At 47.6% G+C, this 21,973-nt stretch overlaps 1 protein-coding gene across 1 annotated transcript in view; it reads left to right on the forward strand.

Annotated features, from left to right (window-relative positions):
* Positions 1–1,312: 1,312 nt before the first annotated feature.
* CACNA1E (calcium voltage-gated channel subunit alpha1 E) overlaps positions 1,313–21,973 on the forward strand; it is a 353,537-nt gene continuing 332,876 nt past the window's right edge. The window contains exon 1 of the mRNA XM_090047888.1: positions 1,313–1,373. The gene's annotated coding sequence lies outside the window, so the exon portion shown is untranslated. The remainder of the gene's footprint in view (positions 1,374–21,973) is intronic.

Consider the following 21,973-nt stretch of genomic DNA (forward strand, 5'->3'; position numbering starts at 1 on the left):
TTGGACAGCCCTGTTATAGGTTATTGCATGCATCTCCTGAATGAACGTGAAGCCCATATTGGTGCCTCAAGCTTATTCTTGCTTATTTAGCAGAGCAAAAGCCACTGGCAACACTCTGCCTGTCTCTTCATCTTGGAGCTCCCTTAAAAACAGGGCTTGGATGTGATGCATTTCTGGTCTGCCAGGACCAAACCCCAATGCCTACTCTGGCACCAGCTGCCATCCCTACTATTCCTCGGACTGGCTGACTCAAAGGAGAAGGGTTCCCTTACTTCTCATTTCTCCTCCCCCATGTCCTCCTTTGAGTCTTGCTTTGGCTGTTATTGCTCTGGAAAGGGGTATCAAATGCAATCAGTGAATAGGACTTCTGTTTATGAGGTGATGCAGACATGGGGTGGGCAGTCTGGTTGCTTTGGACAGGAGTATGCTTCCCTTAATTACATAGCACCTTGAAACCTGTCACCTGGTTTCACAGAGGTGTTGAGTGCTTGCAGGGGAGCTGTGGATACTTATGCCCATTTAAAAATATGGCCAAGAGCAAGTTCAAAACCAAGAACAACTGTAAGGAGCCCCAGTCTGCGAAGGGAAAGAGAAGGATTTCACCGATACCGGTCTTCTTGCCAGCCATTCTTGTGCACAGTGATGAGCTTTCTCTTTCACACCTGGAGCTACAGCGTACCTGCCTCCGGCCCCGCCTGAGAGAGCTTCCTTAGTGCCCTCTCCAGTGCCTCCACAGCCTGTTGCAAATCCCACCCAAGGAGGGGAGAGACTTGAGTGACTTGTGCTCCTCTGTTCCTCTCTGTGGAGATGGGTTTGGCTCCTTGCAGTTATTTGGTTTTGTCAAATTAGGCAGGGAGTAAGTTACAGGGCACTGAACTCTGAATAGCCACACTGACCTGGATTCCTAGGCATGTGGCTATTTACTACTCAATTATGTAAAACAGGCCAAACCTCTCCTCCCTCCTCTTCTTGCTCTGTGAGTGTTTATATGCCTGGACATTTCTTTTTCTGTTTTGATTTAGCTCGAGTCTCCTTTTTCTCCTTTGTTATTCCCCGTCTGCCCCCTCTGGTATATGTGCGAGTTCTCTTTCTGATTGTCAGAAATTTCTTTTCCACTGTGTGGGCAGGAGACAGATTTTAACTGTCTCTATTTTCTCCCTTTTTTATTTCATTCTTTTATCTCCCCCTTCCTCCCCCTTCATTTTTCATTCTCTCTTCCCCCCCCCCGCCTTCCTCTTGTCTCTCTTCCTCTTCCCCCCTCACCACCTTCCCCCTCCTCTGCCTTTTTTTCTCTTTATATTACAAATAATGTCTCTGGAATAATATCACAACCTCACCCAGCTAAAGTGCAGGAGCCATGCATGTAACTGAAGGTAAGCTCTTGCTTTTGCTTGCTGTTCGTGGAGATAGCGGGTCTGATGTTTCTCACTTGCTTTCTAAAAGTAGATAAGGCTGTGGATTTTTTTTTTTGGCATTGTTCATTCCTACCTAGCACAGGCAGACCAAGTCTGGAGCCAGATCCCAAAGTGTGCTGCTACCTGTTGGGGGAACGGATGGCTTTATGCTTTCCAACCCCTGTTTTTACAGATGCTCAAGGAAAAGAAATATCCTCTCTAGGCTGTGGGTGCCTCTCTCCTTTCATCATATGAAGAGATTTAATCTCCACTGAATTTTTTCCAAAGCTTTTTGTTTTGCTTCTTCCTTCTGGGTACATTTGGAGTCTGGGTTTATGTGTAGCTGCTCTAACTAAAGCATGCTAAGGAACTGCAAGAGGAGGGTCAGGAGCTCTGTCTAATGCAAGGCGCTGTATTGTGTCTTTTACATTTCTCCCCTCTGAGACTTGGGCTGGTCTTTTGCTCGATGTGGTATGTGTGTGGTATTGTGGTATACTCAGCTCCTTCCCAGGCTACCTTTCAGTCCAGGTGAATTATGCTGCACTTTCAATGGTGACTATGAAGTTTTAAGAGGAACTTCTTTTTATGAGAATTCTTTGTGCCACTGGGGCTTAGGTATGCTCAGGAAAGCTTTGGCTTGACAAAGTTTTTATTAAGGTAGCCTTCCTGCATTCTGAGGCCATTCAGTTATTTTAAGGTGGATCATGGACACCATCGGGGGAAGTTTGGCTAACTAAGCAGGTGCACCAGGGAAGGAGAGGGGCAAGATGCTCTTTTCTGGAGCTGCACGTTTAGAAAAGGCTGGCACTGGAGGGGAAGTTTCAAGCTCAGTGTTGTTGGATGTATTATGCCTCAACTCCCTTGCTTGTTTGTTTTAAAGCTAGTTTGTAGCTGTTTCCTTCAGAGTGCTGTTGGTATCTCTCCCTTCTAGCTCCTGCTTCACTGATGTTGGATCTCATTGGGGTTCATTCATAGCTTTATGGGCCACACTTCTCCCCATGTTTGGGCTGAGTGCCTTTTAAAGAAGCATGCCCTGTTTGTCTGTGTGGGTCCCTGACCTCGTCTCTGCTGGGCGAGCACTGTCTGGCTTCAAGGAAGCTTGAAACATAGGAGTGTAGGATAGGAAAGACCCTCTGTGCCACCAAGTCCAGCCCCTGCTATTGTGCTACCTCATATCCTTCCTGTCAAAACATACTGAGCTTTTACTGATCCAGAGCCCCCAACTCTTGACCCTCTCCTGGGTTGCCCTATATTGACCCATCTATATGTTCCAGGAGTGCATGACTCTCCCCTACATTGCTCTAGCATGTCCATTCCCTAGGAATGCAGCTGCAGCCTATACCGTACACAGCCCCTCCACTTCTCCATGTAGATATGCCTCCATGAAACAGCTTTAGCCCCTATTATCACCTTGCCTCCCTCAGTTAGCTTTGCCCTTCTGAAGTGATGCAGTCCTCTAAGCTAAGCCACAGTTGCCTTGCTGCTCTGAGGCCTTTGAAATGCACCTTGTCTCCTTCAGGTTAGAAAGTTTTTGAATGCTTGATTTTCTTCAGATGGGATAAGCCTGCTGCCTTCCAACCCAATGTTTCATGTCATGCACCTACCCTTTGTGCTCACTTCCAAGTCTGTGGAGCTGCAGTCCTCCTACACTAACTGTTCTCGTGATTTCTTTCTCAATGTTGCTCCTGTCTTGAGTGTTGTTCCTCAGTTTACATTTCTCTTTGATATAAGTGAGGCAGAGCTATGGAGTGAGCAGTGTTTTCCCTGGGGCCACTTGAAGCATGTTGATTTGTGGCCTGATGAATGATTGGTCCCTGAGTTGTAGCAGGAGTTATTTGTCTTGTGTCTGCAGTGTTCTTGGCTCTTTGCATTGCAAAAAGAGCCTCTGTGGGAAAGATTTTCTTGCGATAGTGGTCTCTGTGTATTTAAAGCACTAGGGTACGGGCTCAGCAGTAGCTTTCATGTGTAGCAAAACCCATTTCTTTCTTTGAGAGAGACTATGAATGGAACTCTATCTGCTTCCTGAACGCCACTGTCTATATTACCCTGCCCATGGCGTTTTGTTCCTGTAATATCCCTGGATGTACTATCTCAGACTGTAATCTCATCCTGCTTCAGAAGCTGGGGCTCTGCTCATTATGCAGATGGGAGATCTCCACCCATGATGCCGTAGGAAGTGGTGACACTCTGAGTTGACACTGATCCAGCATGGCAGCATGGAGGAGGCACTGTGTGACTGGAGATGCTGTTGGTTGGATGAAATGCAAAATTGCAGCCTTGACTGCTGACAGCTTCTGTGGTAAAACCGGGGGCATCACTACCCTCAAATCCTTGGAATATGGCCACCTGCTGAGTAATTGCACTCCTTGGCAGCATCCAACCAGAGCTGCTTCTGGAGAACTTCCCTTTCATTTCATCCTAAGTTTCTCTTGTAGAGTGGCTGTTGTTTGCTGAGACACTTGAACCCAGCTACCTGGTGTTACATGGCCCAGACCAGCTAGTTTTATGCCAGCTATGTGTGGTCTATCTGGTGATTCCTATGGGCTAAAAACGGACGTCGGATTTCTCCCAGGGTGAAATTTTGTGGTCTGAGAACCTACAACCCATTGGCCCACTTTAATTATCTGTGAAAGAGCCAAGATAACACATTTTCCTGGGAAAGTTGGGGCTACTTTGAGATAATTGCCATTGAAGCTGAGTGTGTAAATGACTTGGTTTGATGTGAGGCAAAGCCTGGGACAATCAGGCCCAGGTAAACCTGATGTCTGTTTTTACCAATAGTGGTTTAAGGGTGTGAACGCAAAATTCTTTATATCAATGGTTCCCAATCTGTGGTATATGTACCACCAGTGGTACGCACACAACCTGTCAGTGGTATGTGGCAGTATGAAAAATTTGCTGGTGCTACTTAAGGTTGTATCATTTTAAATCGTTTTAAATTGGTGGTGGTTGTATTGCTTTAAATTGGTGGTGCACAATCTGTTAGAATTTGGGAACCGCTGCTTTAGGTATTTTGCATAACCCTTGGCCAGAAGAAGGGTTTTGGCTCACCTGTAGGAAGCTCTGGCCCTTACTCAGAGTGGCATCAGGAAGTGCTGAAAACAGGGGCCAACTCAGAAAGCATGCCCTCCACTGGTCTCCACTGAGTCCCCTAGAAAAAACAGGGAGCTTTCCCACTGAGTACCATCTCCCAGTTGCCTTCCCTTCATTTCCTGTGCTGGGGGCTGCCATGCATTGCATGTGGCTCTTTTTGTGTCCTGTACTTCTGTGCACTAGGATCATGATCCCACTCCCACCTGGCTGCTTCTGCCATGGATAGGTTCTTTTCTTCCTCTGTCCAAAGCCCACTCCATGGTATAGTATCAGGCTCTGGTGCTAATAACAGACTAAGCTAGAGGATGGCCCATCTGCATGGTTACAGTGTATTGTGGATCTGTCCTTACAGAGATGAGATTTGAACAAAGTTATACTAGTCTCCCCTGCTCCAGCTGAGTTAAACTGCGAACAAGCTGCTTTTCTTTAATGTGAAGTGCAGATGGGATCTCTGCTGCTCTCTGAGTCGGCCTCCCCTTTGTCGTCTCGGGGATGCTGCCACTGTCTGGAGGAAGCCATAGATTTGAAGCTGGGTATCGAATGCCACACAATGAAGTCCTGTGGGCCAGTGTCAACTTCTATTCAGTATGAATAAAATTCTCCTATTGATTGCAACTCTGCAGCCCCCTTCCCCCCCGGAGTGGTTGAGTCAATGCAGCCCACCCACTGAATCCAGTACAGTGAGTCACAGGCTTTTCATACACTGGTGTGAATCACTCACACACAGCCACTTCGATGACTTTAGTGACAGCTGCAAAGAGAAAACAATCATCCCCCCCTACCCCCCATGAGGCCCCTCACTTCACAGTGACCGTGGGTTCCCAAGCCTGCAGTCTGGCCCCTGATGCTATAACTCCCTTAACTACTTTGCTCTTATGCTCTATATTTGCTCTGCTCCAAACTCAGGTGCCTCCTGATATGGGTCCAGAGATCTACCTGGTCTCTTGACGTTCAGGAGGATCTGGCAGCTACGCCTTAAGGACTGAGTTCAGGTCTACTGGCTATTGGTCCTCAAGTACCTGAAGCCACAGGTTGTGGCTGGTGCTCTGGCAAGGAGAACTGGGACCTTTTGCCCACAGCAACTGTGACTGGAGAGTGAAGTGGGCCCAGCCTGGAGTCCCTAGCCCTGCTGGCTGTGATGAAGGGGTTGGGCTCTCCTTGAGAACCGTGCTGATGTTCGGAGGAGGTTGGTGCTCTGTGAGAAGCCCTTCCAATATCTTTCTTGCTGCAAACCTAAACTCTATCAGGACTGAGTCTGCTGTTCTACTGCCCCTGTGATCCACAGGATCTTCGCCTCAGCCCCTCCAGCCCACTGGGTTTCTCCAGCACACTGGAAACATCTGAACCCCAGAGCGAGCAGCTGACAATGAGGGAGAGCTGTCAAAACACTCTTTACTGCTCTTCTCCCGTGTGCTGCTGGGGTGACAGATGGCAGCAGTCATCTGCTCAGCTGGTGGCCAGGACACTTTGTTTGCTTCCCTGCTAAAGGCCTGGGCTGTGTCTGCCCCCCTGGGACCGGAGATAACTGTTTTAACACTGGGAAGATGCTTGTTAATTAACTTCCTCAGTGCCCTCCCCCTCTGCACCTACTGTGTCTGTGAGTGAGGCTCTGAAGCACTCTAGCACTGGAGGGGCACTGGCTCTGAGGGCTGGCCCCAGGCCTGGCCCCCCTCCTCTTATCGCTTGCCAGGCTGGGTGTCAGATCAAGGTTGGCTGCTGTTCCAGGTCTCACTGTTTCTCACTGCTGGAAGGATCTCTCTCCTGGGAAGAAGATTCACTCCAGTAATTAGTGCAGCAGCCATGTGGCTCTGGTTTCCAAGGACCGTGATCTCATTCAAGTGAAAAATCAAATCCCCTGAGCTGCTGCGGATGGAGCTTCTTTGCACAAATGGTTTGGAGGTGTGTGGAAGCGAGGAGTGGGGTTGACTTCCTGGGAACCTTCCAAGTCCCAGCTGCCTCCTCTTTTCCTGCATCCTTGGCATGTTTTTGTTTGTTGCCTGTTGCTTTTGCAAACTCCCCATGGTCCTTTCTGGCTCCCCACCATCATGTCCCTCCTCCTTTCCTATTCCCTGCGGCTGAAATGAAATGCTGGAGTATTTCAGAGATGTCAAAACATACCATTAGTTGCAGCTGTGAGGCCTGCTGCCCAGGGAGCTGCTGCTGAGTGCCATGTCAGGTGGAGAAATGAGCCTGGCTTACAGGAGAAGTGAAGCAGGATGGGGGCTTGACAAAAGCCAGACTCTGGTCTGGGGATCACGCCTGTCCCTCATCACCTCCTTTGTTGAGACTTTGGTGCAGATTAAGGCTGTCACCCTCCTCTGACTCCTGTGAGCTAAGGTGCTGGGTAGTCAGGGAGGTGAATTTTGGGCTAAGCTGTCAAGGCTGATCCTGGTGAAAGAAATGAACAGCCCTGAAGACTGGAGTCTGATGTGTGTCTGTGTGACTGAGTGTTGAGATGGGGAGTCATGTTCAAAGCCTGCTGGGAGATTGCCTCCAGCTGTGGCCTGGGGCTGTTTCCTGAAGCAGGTTTGAAGGCTGCTTCTTGGAGCCAGATTCAGGGAAAAATATGTTGTGTTGTCTGGTTCCTGCCTGCCTGGAAGGGGCGTGACTGTGAAAAATTTTAGAAGACATTGAGCTATTCTGGATGTTACCCATATTGTAGAGGTGGACCGAAGCTCACAAGTTCAGCACGGTCCAACCCACTGAATGTTGAGCTGGGGAGGAGAAGGGGGGTCCTGTGGAAAAGCACTGTGAGTGGTCCAGTAGAGGGCATTTATCCTACCAGGACAGCATTGCTTTAGAGCAGGGGTAGGCAATTATTTTGGGTGGAGGGCTGCTTACTGAGTTTTGGCAAGCCATCGAGGGCTGCATGACAGGAAGCCCAAGGCAGATAAATATTAATTTTCTAAATGTTTTAGGGGCCCTGTGAGCTAGATAGAATGGCCTGGCAGGCCGCATCTGGCCTGTGGGCCACATTTTTCCCACCCCTGCACTAGAGCTCTGCAAAGTTTCGGGTCACTCTGAGGCTACAGGTACCATGTTTCAGATGAAACACAAAACCAGACCCAATCATATCTGGCCACTAACTTTGCTCTCTGCTTGGGAAGAGTGGGCACCCTGGGTGCCCACACTCTACCTCTGAACATGCCCCAACTATTTCAACTGAATACTGTCTTTTCCAAAATGTCCTCTGAACACCTAACGCCAGCACCAGTCCCAGGCTAAACCACTCCCCACACACTGTTTTCCTATCTTCCAGGAGATAACCACGCTTCATGGAATATCCCTGGGTCTATCTAAGTGGTGCAATGTGGTGCTGTGCCGAGCCGTGCCATGCAGGCTTCTGTTCTGGAAGTAGTGTAGCTGCATCAGTGAGGCGCTATGGGTGGCCAATCAGCTCTATGGTATCAGCATGATGCTGTAGAAACATTTCTTGGGAGTTTTCTGTGTGTGTGTTTTTTGTTTTGTTTTGTTTTTAAAGAAAAAAACTGAGAACTTCTCTTTTAAAAACCTACTAATTGGTTGGCAGAGTGTCATTGTGATTGCAGAGCCAAGTGGTTGCAGTTAGGAGCAATCAGAAGTACCATACCCTGGGCTACCTTAATTCTACTCTCTCCCCTTCCTACCTCGATACACTGGCTTCCCTTTCTTATAACTTGGCAAGGTGACAGGAAAACTCAAGATTGTCAAAGTTCCTTGGAAGGGGCTGGGCTTAGTCTCGCTTCAGAAGTCACATAGGATTGGTGCCTATAAATAGGTCAGAAACCAGCCAGAAAGGGCTCCTTAAAGTGCTGAGATGTAGACAAGACTGGGCAAATAATGAGATTTCTCTGCATTAAATGAATCCACAGAGAGGGTGAATATAGTTGTGGCTGATATTTTAAAAGAAATCTTTGTCTTTTAATTCAGCACAAATATTTGTCTTGGTCTCTGTCCTCTCGTCCCAATGTTGTCAGTCATCTGCAAAGAAAAGGAAGTCAGGCTTCCCCTTATGGGAAACACTGCATGTGCTGATTGACCAAGGACAGCTGGGCCATCAGTAGAGTGGATTTCTTCAGAGCAGTGCCCTATCTGTGCTGGCAGGACATTAGCAGTGTCAACTACTTCATTACAGTGCCAGCTGAAATCTCCAGCACTTCAAGCAGTCTCTTCGCAGGTTCTCAAAGCAGCCTCCGACTGATGCCACTACAAGCTCTTTCTTACCGCCCTGCCTTGTCAGACGGCTTGCTGAAACTGCCAAAGCTTTGAGACACCTGAAAGAGACTGCTGAAGGATCCAGATTGGATTTGCAAAGGATAATTAAATGTGTTGTGGAAAGCAAAGAGCTCAATAGCCTTGCAGCAGGCCTAATCATTCAGTAGTTAGGAAAAAGCTCCTGTTAGTTTGCATATCTAGGGCATGTCAGAGAGGGATGTCCCCAGTAAGGAAAGTCCAGAAGTGGCTTCTAGTAGCCCTGCAGCATAAAGTTAATGAAGGGAATATGAGCTGTGCTAGGCAGTGCAGGTATGTGCCCTATCTGCTTCTGTGGGCTGGACCTAGAGCTGCTGGTCCCAACTCCCAGGGCTAAACCTGAGTTTCATTTTGCACTTAGAGCCCTTTCTTGTAGGTATATGACCACCATAGTGTCTCCTTCCCAGATTAACAGGGCTTATTCTTTGAGTCCAGAATGATTTACCAGAAACGTTCCAAGTAAATCTGGTAATTACTTTGGGGTAAACTTGATTAAAGAGGGTCTTTTAAAAACTTTCACACATGTGCATCTTTGCTTTGTCCTGAATGATCTTCAAAATGGAATAACGCAGATACTTCAGACTCTCCACTTTGTTCATTTTAATTGGACTCCTATGCACAGATGATATTTGAAGAAATTAGGTTGTAATATAATAGAGTCATTAATGATTTTATCTAATTGCTATGATTAACAGATCAACAGTTCAGGTGGCTCATACAAGGGGAGGGGCATTTTGAAATCACAACTCAGCCAACCAGCGTGCTTCATCTGCATGGTCCCTGTGGGTTGCAGTGATGCAGTCAGACTTGTCATTGGGAGATAGCTGGGTTCAGCTTTTACTGCTCCTTACAGGTCCTGTTGCTAGCTTGGGTATCCAGGCACAAGGGCTCTCCATAGCACTGCTGGCTTGGTGCTGCTGGGCATGAAGAGAGCGCTGCTGTGGAGAGGAGGCAGGAGGGCTGGAGAAGCACAGGGACAGTAGAATAGCAGGGAGTTACTGAGGCACTAGTCTCAGGCACTGACTTAAGGGGGTTGCACACCACTGTCAGCAGCCCAACTGCAGCTGATGCCCCAGATGAGGCTGCTGCAGGGTGCAGAACTAACCAGTTATGCCTCTGACTGGGACTGGGGACCTGGGGCTCTCTGCCTGTTGTCAACATGCCACTTTTACTAGCCCAGCAATCATGGCTGATGGGTCACCTGCACACTGAGGGCTGGATTCTCCCAGCTGTCCTGGTGTTACTGCTGAATCTGAAGCCTTAAAGATTAAAATAAAAATACTTTCAGGTTACTCCCATAAACCTTCAGCTCATTTTGGCATCTTGTGCGGTAGCTTTCTGCTTTGTGTTCAGGCAGGCATTTTTAAATAATTGTCTTTCAGCTTACAAGGCAATTCCAAGATGCAAAGTAAGCACAGAAGTCGTGGTAACCCCAAAATGTCTACTCCTAGCTGTGTGGTTATTTCATCATGTCATTACAGGGCAGAGCTGAAGTTCATAGATTCATAGATGCTAGGGTCAGAAGGGACCTCAACAGATTTCATAGATTTCATAGACATTATGGCTGGAAGGGATCTTGGAAGATCATTGAGTCCAGGCCCCCCCGGCCCAAAGGGCAGGAAGTCAGTTGGGGTCATAGGATCCCAGCAAGATAAGCATCCAATTTGCTCTTGAAGGTGTTCATCAAGTCCCACCCCTTGCCTAGGCAGGAAAGAGTGCTGGGGTCAGATGACTCCAGCCAGATGCCTATCCAGCCTTCTCTTAAAGACCCCCAAGGTAAAGGAAAGCACCCCCCCCCCTTGGAAGCCCATTCCACATTTTGGCCACCCTTACCATGAAGTTTTTCCTGATATCTAGCCTAAATCTGCTCTCTGTCATTGTAACCATTGTTCCTTGTTAGTTAGTTGTTTGGAGGCTTAACTATGCATTTCTTACCTAATGACATTTGTGTCCTTTCAATATAACTTTTAAAAGTAATTGAATTCCATTGGTACAGAGGTTGGGGGGATGATTCCAACATCCCTGTGATGCGTATTACTCCTAAGGCTGAGGGCATGTGTTGGTAACTTACCACTGCCTTATACCAATGTTTTTTGTTATGGATGACATATGTCTTTGTACTAAAAGGACATACTGTGTTGCTTGAGTAAGGTGAGTGTAGTATTGTTCACTTCTGTGTAGGTTGGTATTTAGAGGAGTGTGAGGGGGCTTCTTGCATCAGACGGTCAGCCTTTACCGGAGGCTATGAGTCTAGGAATTGCCATGCAAATCAGTTTAGTTGTCCTTTTAGTTTCGTGATTGTCTGGCAGTGAACCATATTAGATGTTCTGCAAAAGCTGTAGAAACCACTGAGTAGGCAACTGTGCTTCCTCCTAAGCTCAAGCCGGTAGCAGTTACTGTAGGAACAGCTGCCACTGTGGATTTTTCCTCTACTCCTATAATGTGGAATGGTGTGGTCATACTTAGAAAAATCCTCTTCCACAGCCTGGCAAGTGGCTTCTCCCCCTCATTCCAGGCCCAGCAGCCATCTGTATTTCTTCCTTCATTTTGCTCAGTTGCTCTCTCTGCATTTTCTCCCTTAAAGCTTTCATAGCATCATAGAAAGTTAGGGTTGAAAGGGACCTCAGGAGGACATCTAGTCCAACCTTTGTTATGTTCCACTATTGATATGCCCAATTTTGGCTTCACCAGGGAGTATCTTTCTCTTTCTCTGACTTGGTTTGTCTGTGTGCTTAATACCCCTTCTTACTGTAGTAGTATTAGGATACCTCCTATAAGAGGATAATGCACCCTCTTTCTTCCCTCTTTACCCCAGGAACTGCATCACATTCTCTTCTTCCCACTCTTAAAAGCAATTTGATTTTTACTTCAACCCTTTGCTCTCTCCCTCCTGTTTATAGAAATTTGGAACAAATTCAGTCCTCAGAGTTGCTCATGCGTGCTTGATGATGCCACTGGTGTAGTCATGGGCAGGGCATGAGCCTCTGAACCTTTTCCTCCTCCGCTCTTTTCTAGCACCTGTTTGTCTTGGGTTTCTTCCTCTCTGCCCAGGTCTCTCTTCTCCGTGGGGATTTGCATGTGCCAGGCCACTGCACCAAGCACAGTTTATTGCAACTTCTCACATGCATAACAAACCACTGGCATTTTCTGTATCAGTGATCCTTCCCTGACTCCCATTCTCAAACCTGCTTTCACAGTGTATGGCTCCTTCCCAGCCACTCAGGCTGCCTCTTCCATGTCTTGCTCCAAGTTCGTTAGTTCCCTTGTTATCACTTGTGAAAGGTCTGTTTATTTCTTGCCATGTGATTACTGTTGCTGTGTAAAACTGTGCATTTCCACTGTCTGCTGTTTTGTGTTCAGTTACAGTATGCTAAAGTGTCTTTATCAAGGTGGTTGAATCCTGCTCTGCAGCTAATGCTCTTTACCTACCATTTGTAACTTGTATTGGGGTGAAAGGTCCCCACCCCTGTGGAAAGATGTCTTGTTGATCAGCTGACTCCCTTACCCTCCTGCTCTCCGGGCTCAGCGGTGGGCTGCAATCACCCTTTTAGCTGAAGACAACTACTTGGATGTACTTGCCAGTGGCACTCCTCAGCAGATGTCAGGAATTTCTGCAGGGTGGCAGGAAACCCTTTTCCTATCACTACCTTGGCCAAGCATCCTGACTGCATGGCTATCAGCCTAGGGGAGCCAGAGGCACAATACTGAACTTAAGCTTCAACAGTAACATGTTCACTGTCATGATGGTTATCGTGAGCGGGAGTTGTGCATTAAGGTCTTTATCAGGAAGAACATAGTACAAGGGCAGCTGGTATTTCAGGGGCATGCCTGAGACTGAGTGGACCCAACCAGCTCTAATGCCTCCAAGAAAGAAAAGGCTTTGGTGACAGCATTAGTTCCCCAATGCAACTTGTTGACAATGGTGGCATAACACATCTGTACTTAGGGCAGCTCTTTGTTTCCCTTTGGGGTCTGAAAAGAGTTAGTCTGGTGTAGCCTTGGTGCTCATACAGTTGGGTCTATTAACTGAGGCTATAGATACTAGGCTGGGAGAGATCCCTTTAATCTCCTATACAGACACAGATTTTACATAGCATGGAAACAGCTTGCAGCTGACCATTATTGCAAGTGGCCTGAGGACTCAGGATGGCAACTTTGCTTCAGGTCATGTTTGGATGGTTTCCCATACAACCAGCAGGTCTTGGACTGTAGAGGACTGAGGCTCATTGTGCTACATCCTGCACAGAACCTATGTTTACAGGGAAGTTATGGGGTCTAAAATGCTTTCTCCACTTCCACTGATGGGCTACCTGGATTGCAGGTCACAGCAGATAGAGATCAGTTTCTATAGAACTTTTACTTCATTTTCTACCTGGGGAGTTGTGGGGGGGGGGGGGGGGGAAGGGGGGGATTGGAAAGTGCAAGGAGTGAGTGGAGCCTTATTAGTAGTTTAGCAAATAGTTTATTCATTTGGAAAACTTGGTTTCAGTTGACCCCCAAATGTTTTGCAAATTCCTGTTGAATTTGCGGAACAGTTTTGGCTGGAAAAGCGTTTTCAGAGTTAGAGCCTCAAGCCAGTGAAGAGGTCAGCCTCAAATCTCTCTTTTCAAGGGGACTTGAGGCCACATCTCCCACCTTCCTGGTGAATGTCATAAATGCCAGGCATTCGGCTGGCCTAAGGCACTCCGTCTCTGGTGTTGACACTGCCTCACCAAAGGTACTGATACAATCTGAGGTTCAGGATCAGTGACCATCCTTGGCCAAAGAGTTTGCAGTCAAAACAGGCGGAGGATGAGAAACTTTTTCAGAACACAACAATGGATTCAGCAGGAAGCACTAGGTAAGCCTGGCACCAAGCACTGGGAAAGCAGAGCCCTCCTCTGCTTCTCTTGTCATGTTCTCCTCTCCTGGAATTGTATCTCCATTAGCCCCCCCCCTCCTTTGTGTCAGACCATCAGACAAACTCTGTGTGTGTTTGATGTTTAGTGGCTTACTAAGCAGCCTTAAAACTGTTTACAAAACAAATCTGGGATGATGCAAGCTAATGTCTGGTTCTGTGCTCTGCAGCTCTCCAGCTATTTGTAGATGTGTTGCCTGTACCAAACTGTATTTTGAAAGCTCAGGTTTGCAGTGCAGACTGTGTGGGCTCTTTCATGATGTCCTGTTCCTAGGTGGGGGATCTCTTTCCAGCACTCAGAGGTTACATCCATCCTGCCTTGTATTCTGCTTTCCGTCATCCTTTCCCCTCTAAGATGAAATGATTCTTGCCTCTCATGGAAAGCCCCAGACTTGTCTGGACTGCAGTAACTACTTCCTACCCACCACCCTTCAATCTGTTCAGCTTCCAGGAGCTACTCTCCCTTCCCTGGGCTCTGACAGTACCATTCTCCCTCCAGCCCCTGTATCTGCTCTTTGTCCGTCTGTCGTATGTGCCCTCTCCTTTTTCTGCTCTGCAATCCTGCATCTGTCCGCCGCTGCTTCGCTCTCCTAGTACTCCCCAACCCTGCCCTTTGTCTGCTTTCTCCCTCAGGCTCCCGTTTGTTTTCTCACTCTTGCCTTCACACCTGTCTTTTCACACTACATCTATATCAACACCCCTTGTGCTGACCACCAAATGTCTTTGCTTTTCTCCATCAACCCCATTTCTAGCACTGTCCTTGCCATAGCCTGACACTTGGTCCTGGGGATCTACTTTTCCCTCTCTCCCAGCTGTAGTCTAAACTGAAAAATTATCGTTGCTTCCTGTATTCTTACTTGATGTATGGCACAGCCCCTTTCTTCGCCTGCCTTCGTGTTCTCAGCTTGTCTTGTTCAGACAAGACTGTGAGCTCCTTGGGGCACAGGCCACAGCTTGGTCAGGGTGGGATTTTTAAAAGCACTAGCCTAACACTGAAGCACTGAGAGATCTCCCCCTGGCTGCAGCAAGAACAGAGCTGGGCTCATACCAACTGCTTGGAAAAGCCCCATGCTACCCCTCTGAGATTCTGGGTGGAAATGAGGCTACCCTTTCCTTATGCATTTCTTATTAGGATGTTAACATAAGAAAGGCTGGGGCTGGGAAAAGGGAAATGTGAACACTGGCTCATATATTGGAATGAAATTTTATCCAAGGAAATTTAAATGTTTAGTCTATTAGCCCATGGATTAGTCTCTACAGAGTGAGTGCCACCAGAATTTGACAATGGATTGGACAATGCCCCAGCAAGGAGCAATCCCTGCATTGGCACGTGACAACCAGACTGGATAGTCATCCAATTATACTGGTTACAGTGGGCGCTCAAATCTAGGCACTGAGATTCAGTAGTGAGTTTCCCTGATCCCATTGTCATGCTGGGGGCACCCTAAGCCTCCCCAAGGGCCTGATCCAAAAGCTATAAAAGTCAAGGGGAGTTTTTCCATTAGCTTCAATCAGGCCTTCAAGTCCTGAAGGTGGGAGTTTCAAAAGCCTACCTCTGCCCTCAGTAATATCCAGGAGAGGCCCACTGTACCTAGTGGGAGTGCTGGTAAGCCAGCGTCGAGTGCTTTGGAGAATCTCATTCACAGGCCTTCCAGTGGAGTGGACTCTGTATGCAACTTCGAAAGGCTTCCCAAGGGCCATGGCTTAACTTGCTTCCTGGTCAGGAGTCTGGAAATGTCCCCAGAGGCATAAGGACCAGAACTGACTTTAGGCTTTTTTTGAGTACATAGGAAAACTTAGTTTTTGCTGCTCCTGCCTCATATGCAGGTGATTCCTGTGCACTGTCAGCATGCACAGGTCTGGCCATATGGCTGAGGGGGAGGTAGAGGTTAACCTTTGGGGGACACATTCAGTTTAACTGAAAAGAGGGATGTGGGAAGGCTTTTGGGTAGGACTCCTGGCTCACTGCTGTAGGAGTCCTCATTGTGGATAACACGTGGCTGGGGAGACTTAGACAGAACTGCTTTTCCCGAGAGAAGGCAGCTCCCCTGAAGTCAGAAAGCCTTGGAAACCATCAGCTTCCCTGAAATCCCAGTTAGAAGAAAAATGGGGAGGAAGGGAAGGGATTTTTGCCAGTGCTGAATCATCCTGTTTTGACATCTCAGAAACGAAACGTTTTGTTTTTATTTTTAAATTACTTTTTATTTAACATCCTTTGTACGTTCTGCCACGATATAAAATGTGACCTCAAAGCAAAGCATGTCACTGCTGTCCAAACAGAATGTTTCTGCTGACCCCAAACAAAAGTTTATTTGGAACTTTTGGAGTTTTGAAATTCACAGCTTTTGTTCCTCATGGGAACGAAGACATTTTGACCTTTTGTGCATGGGATTTCTGTCCTCTGAATAGGATTAATGGCTTTGAAAGGGATAGTTGTCCAAATAATGTAATTAAGGACTACCAGGCCCCCAGGGGCCTGTAGGATTTTGTTTCTGTTCTAGTGCTTTTACTAAGCACCATAGTAATTTATTGGGGATTGACGAGGGCTACTTCCATGTAATGATCCCTGGTAATGTCTCAGCCAAGAGCTACCGAATTGAGAAACGCCAAAGCGCACAAAGATAAAGATACGGACACCATTTTTGCCATACAAAAGAAGTAGTACTTTACTAAGAGCTTGGCACTGCTCCTTTGTAAGGAATTCTTACCTCTGTTTTCATGAATGGGGAAATCAAGGCACAAAAGCTTAGTGACTTTACCAAGGCTACAAGGAGAATCAGTGCTAGACCCAAGAATGGTATGCAAGAGGCCCCTGTTTGTGTTTGGTCGCACTAGGGCACTGGCTCTTAAACTCTTTTGTACCAAGACCCATTTGTAAAGATTGGCCAGTCCCAATCCAGTGCCTCTCACTCCCAGCCTGCTGCCCCTTGCCCCGTAGACCCCAGCCCTGCAGTGTGTGGGGAGGAGGGGGCCCAAGCAGCCCCTTGCAGGCTGGAACTCTGACAGTTTGCAAGGAAGAAGCCATGGTTCCCCATGTTTTTCTCCTTTAAAGGAAAATCCATTTTAAAAGTTTGATACATTTTTAAAGTTTGTTTGTGACCCTGTCATATATTCTTGTGACCCACAGGTTGAGAAACAGTGTACTAGACCAGTGGTTCCCAAACTCTGACAGGCCGTATATCACCAATTTAAAACGATGCATCCTTAAGTACCTCCAGCAAATTTTTGTTATATAAAGTAATTATAATAAATCTGTTAATGTGTACCGCTGACAGTTTATTTGTGTACCACTGGTGGTACCCGAACTGCAGATTGGGAGCTGCTGCACTAGACCATGCTATCAAGATCTTTTCCCCTGTGGCCAGAAGTCATCCTCTCAGGTGTGAATTGCTCACACTCCTTGCAGTACAGTGAAGGCCCTTTAGCTGTGTATGTTATGGTTGCTAAACGTCACTGAGCTGCTGGAAGGGATGCTGAAGAACCTGTAACCCTCAAGAGACAGTGAAGCACTTCAGCCTCACTGATCACTTTATTGCCACTGTTGTCCTCACAAGGAAATGGGTTGCAGCTCCCAGTGACTTCTAGTGGAGGTGGGAGTGCACAGAGCTTGTTTTGCATGTTTAGATCAAAAGGGAGCTGCTACTTTACCCTTCTGGTTCTCCATAGTGGGGGACTCGCAGCAGCGACTGGAGGCAGCAAAGGTCAGCTCTGATTACAGTGCCTCTTTCCTGTCTCCAGCTTGAACAGGTCTGTGTTCATGTATCATCTGTCCAAGCAATGGGCTGCCTAGCCTGGCAGATAGAAGCAGTGCTCTAGTATGATTACATCTGCCTTGGCACCTGGTTGGCAGGATGGCTGTGGCTGTTCTCTTTAGGTGCATTTCCAAAAGGAGTCATAAATTCATGTGGGCTGGTTGCTTGTAGGGTTGAAGCTGTGTACCTGATGGGTTAGAACAGACTCGTTGATTTTTATCCAGGTGATTGCTTCCAGCTGATTGATGAAAGTTATTTCACTGTCTCATTTGACTTATTTGTGACTGTCGTGACTTACATTTAGTAATTTTATCTGTTTTACTCATGCAGAAAAATGTTAGTGTCATCAGGCTGGTTATTAACGTAGAACGATTGCCTGTTCTCCTTGGCATTCTAATGGGTTGATCTAATGCATAGGGTTGTTGGTGAATTATTGGTGGTTAACCCTATGCTGATCCCTGCTCTCCATTGGCCTTGCATTGTAGATGTTTTCCCTCTTCCAATAGGACAGCTTACTGCTCAGCATCTGCAGCCTCTGTGTTCATTAGTTCTGGGCTTCCACGTCTGTCTCAGCAACATGTCCTGGGTGGCCCACTGTTGAATCCTGCCCAGGGTGCTCTGGATGCTGTAGTAGACTGTGGCTTTTGTCTAGTGGAAAAGCACATGGGTGGGGGTATAACTGGCTGAATGCCATTCAGACTCCTTGGGTGGGGGTTGAACCCAGCCAGGCTTGCCAGAGCTAAAGCATGAGATGTAATGCCTTTGGCTACAGGCCTGAGTTCCTTAGGAGGTTGGTGTAGCAGATGTGTTTCCTTTATGAATCAGACTCCGAGGGAGATGCAGAGCAGTGGGTTATAGAAGCATGATGGGATCAGGGGTTCTATGCCAGTGGGTTACATAAGCTTAGTAGGACTACTGCACCTGCTAGTCTCTGGTGTACACATGCCACTTCAAGAAGCCTGAGACCTTGCTTTCCCCTCCAATCTTGTGAGCCACCCACCAGAACCCACTCAGTCCTATGCAACTCGGTTCTAGCCCTGTATCTGAACTATGCAGAGCTCAGAAACTGCACTGCACAGGGGTGGATCCAGGGAGGGGTGAGGTAGAGATGCAGTGGTGCAGTTTCACCCCCCCTTTTGATTCTTGCTCCACCCAAACTTTAAAACACGCTGCCTGGAGGGGCAGCAGCATTTTTCTTCAGGCAGTGCTGAGAGAGTCAATTGACTTCATGTCTCATTTTCATCTCCCTGATTCCTGTTAATCTCTTTCTACTCCACAGGTGTTAATGACCCTCTCTTCTTTTTAATGGCCATGATGTTTCACTGTTCTAATGATCTTTTCTTTTGTAATGGTGTTGTCTGTTAGCCGTTCCTGGTAATATAGCTCCTCTATTTTACAGCCCAGGAAACTGTTTTTAGTACTAGCTAAAAACCTTAACTCACGTGTAGTAACAGTAACTCAGGTATAGAAATGGCAGATAATGAAGTACTGGAGGCACTGTCAAGATGCTCAAGAAAGCTAGATTTTGTGTTATGAATCTGAATAAGAGATGTATAATGACTACAGGACTAATGATGCAATATCCTTTGACTATTTTTTGCCTAATTTGTTGTGTCTATATATCTAGTCTAGAAAATGACTGCACATTCCAGTACTTATATTTGTCTTAAACTGAATAATATATAGTGCTATCCTCCTGCCATATTAGTAAAACTTCTGGTTTCTTTTTAACTGAAGAAGAATGTATTGTGTTATATGTGATATGTGTCACAGCATCTGCCCCTCCCTTCCCAAAATCCTAGATCTACCCATGTGCTGCATGCTTGGAAACTTATCTCGTGAGAACAGGGCTGTGGAGCATGCGATGTACGTTTCGTGTTTTCATTTAGTCCCGTACGTCCATCTTGCTGCTATGTGAATAGACAGCAATCCTAGCAGATCTCCTTTCCCTGGGGGGGAGCAGGGGTGGATGCAGAGGGGGCACAATGGATGAACCCTGCTTTGATTCCTTCTGCACTCAGCAGTGGTGATGAGGGAGCCTGACTGCCCAGCACAATGTTGAACTGGGTTTGAGGGAGGAGAAGGGTAGGAGAAGAAGACTGGTAAAAAGGAAACTGGGCAGGAGGGGCAGGGGGAGAGACTGGAAGGTGCCAGGGCAGTGATTCTTAATCCGCAGGGAGGGGACCCCTCTATTCCTCATCCTCAGTCTGTACCTAGGGCAGCAAGTGCAGCCCCTACTGCCACAACCATCTCACCTGGGGGTCCAGAGCCACCTGACCTCACTGCCTCTCCTACCAGCCCTAGGAGGGTGGAAGAAGCAGGGGGTTGGCTGGGTTGGAAAGGGTGGCTTTGTGCCCACTCCTCATCCCCTGCCCATGTGCCGCTCAAAGCAGCCAGCTCAGGGGCTCCGGGAAGGTAGAAGGGGACAGCTACAGGTGATGGGAAGGAGTGAGCAGTGCACTTACAGGTTTCCCTCACCAACCACGGTTTTGCCAGTCACAGTTTTTTGATTATCCACACTTCAGAGAAGGGGTACAGTCAGAAAATCCCCACAGCCTCCCTGGCCCTGCTTGCGCCTCTCATACCCCCCCACCCACAGCCCCTGCTCCCCCAGCCCTTAATAGTATCACAGGCAGTAACCACAGGAACTTTCAGGTACCTAACCCTCATGGTTGGTGAAGGAAACCTGTACTTCGTTTCATGCTCTGGCATCCCCTATTCTGGCTGCCCTGAGGGATTCCCCCTCCCTAAGCCTTGTGTTCTGCTATACTGCCCCTCCTACCTCAGTCCCCCCACCCCTGTGCTATGTGCGTGCAGCCCAGCACCAGCACCTCGTCTGTGCCAGCTGTGTCCCCAGGCTCTGTCTATTTTGGTCCCAGGGCTGGAGTTCAGTGGGGAATGCCTGGGAGTAAATAATAAAATCACAGAAAATGTGGATTGGAAGGGATCTCAGGAGGTCATCTAGTCCAACCCCCTGCTCAAAGCAGGTCCATCCCCAACTAGATCATCCCAGCCAAGGCTTTGTCTACTAGGTCTTGAAAACCGCCAAGAATGGAGTTTCCATCGCTTTTCTCGGTAGCCTGTTCCAGTCCTTGTTCCAGTGCTTTACTACCCTCCATAAAGCCATGCATCGGCCCTCCCGTTCTCAGTCCTTATCAGTGACCTGAACCTATATCCAGGTGCTGTGCTGGGAACAGACATGCACAGGCCCAGGCAGGGCCAGGGAGCAGCTTGAACGGGTGACCATTTTACTTATAATACATTTTATATGATATCGTATTATAGTGTAGCAATACAAGTAATATCACAGGCAGTAACAGAATTCTTATATGATAATGCTCCTGCTATATGTATATTCATTTTTGAAACAGGGTGCTGCTACATTCTGAAATAAGAAAAATGTCTTGTCTTGTGTTCTATGCAGTGATATACCACACCAGCTGCACCCCACTTTTCAAAATCTTAGATCTGCTCATTGGAGGAGGGGAAAGTCACTCTCCTCATTCACTCCCCTGGAACTCTCCCAGTGCTGCCCCATGGAAGGACTCTGGCCTCTGAGTTGGAGAGAGTCCCCCACATCAGTCACCACCTGTCTCTTGGTGTGGGGCTGCTATTCAGGTTCCAGGGCCTGGCTCTGAACTGCACATATTTATTGGGGGAATTTCTTTTCAGCTCTGAACAAAGCTGAAAGCCTGAATTAATGCTTTAATTATCTGGGATTCTTCCCCAAAGGCTACACTCTTCTTTTTAATTTTGGAGATCTCTCATACACGACATCTTTCTTCTCCTGATCTTGTCATCACTAATGCTGAAAACAGCTCCCAGAAAGCAAGACTCAGACACAGATGACTGTCCTGCATGAAACCCATAACTGCAGAGAGAGCAGCTGCACCACAGTGCCCAGGCTTCTAGTGCAGAGGGAGATGGAAGGGAAGGGATGGCAGGTCACTGCTTAGTTTTCTGGCCTGCCAGATCTACTGATTTTTAGGTCTCTGACACTCCTGACTGTTAGCCTCTTCAGCACAGGAGACTGAGTGCTCTCAGCCCAAGCTTTCAGGGGTGTATCCATTGGTGGATGAAAACATCTTGCAGGCACCTTGGTATTCAGAGAGTGGGTACACTGTGCACCTTAGGAAAACCAACCCCCTTTAAGGCAGCTTAAGCTGGGGACTCAAGGGCACTAAGGCTAGGGACAGACATCCAAAAAGCCTGAGCCTGAATTGATTCAATCTTTGCAGGTTAGTCATAGTTTCCTCGTTTCTAGGGTCAGAAGGGATCTGAGCAGATCATCGAGTCTGACCCCCTGCCATGGCAGGAAAGAGTACTGGGGTCAAACAAACCTGGCAAGGTGTTCATCTAATCTCCTCTTTCAGATCCCCAGGGTAGGAGCCAGCACCACTTCTCTTGGAAGTTGGTTCCAGATCCTAGCCGCCCTGACCGTGAAGTAGCGCCTCCTGATGTCTAGCCTAAATCTACCTTCTGCCAGCTTGTGACTGTTATTCCTGGTCACTCCTGGTAGTGCTCGGGGGAACAGGGACTCCTCCAATGCCTGCTGGTCCCCTCTGACTAGTTTGTAACAGGCCACTAGATCCCCCTCAGCCTTCTCT

The sequence above is a fragment of the Crocodylus siamensis genome, chromosome 5 (genome assembly GCF_052110815.1).
Source record: "Crocodylus siamensis isolate JL-2025a chromosome 5, ASM5211081v1, whole genome shotgun sequence".
In the NCBI taxonomy this organism is placed as follows: Eukaryota; Metazoa; Chordata; order Crocodylia; family Crocodylidae; genus Crocodylus; species Crocodylus siamensis.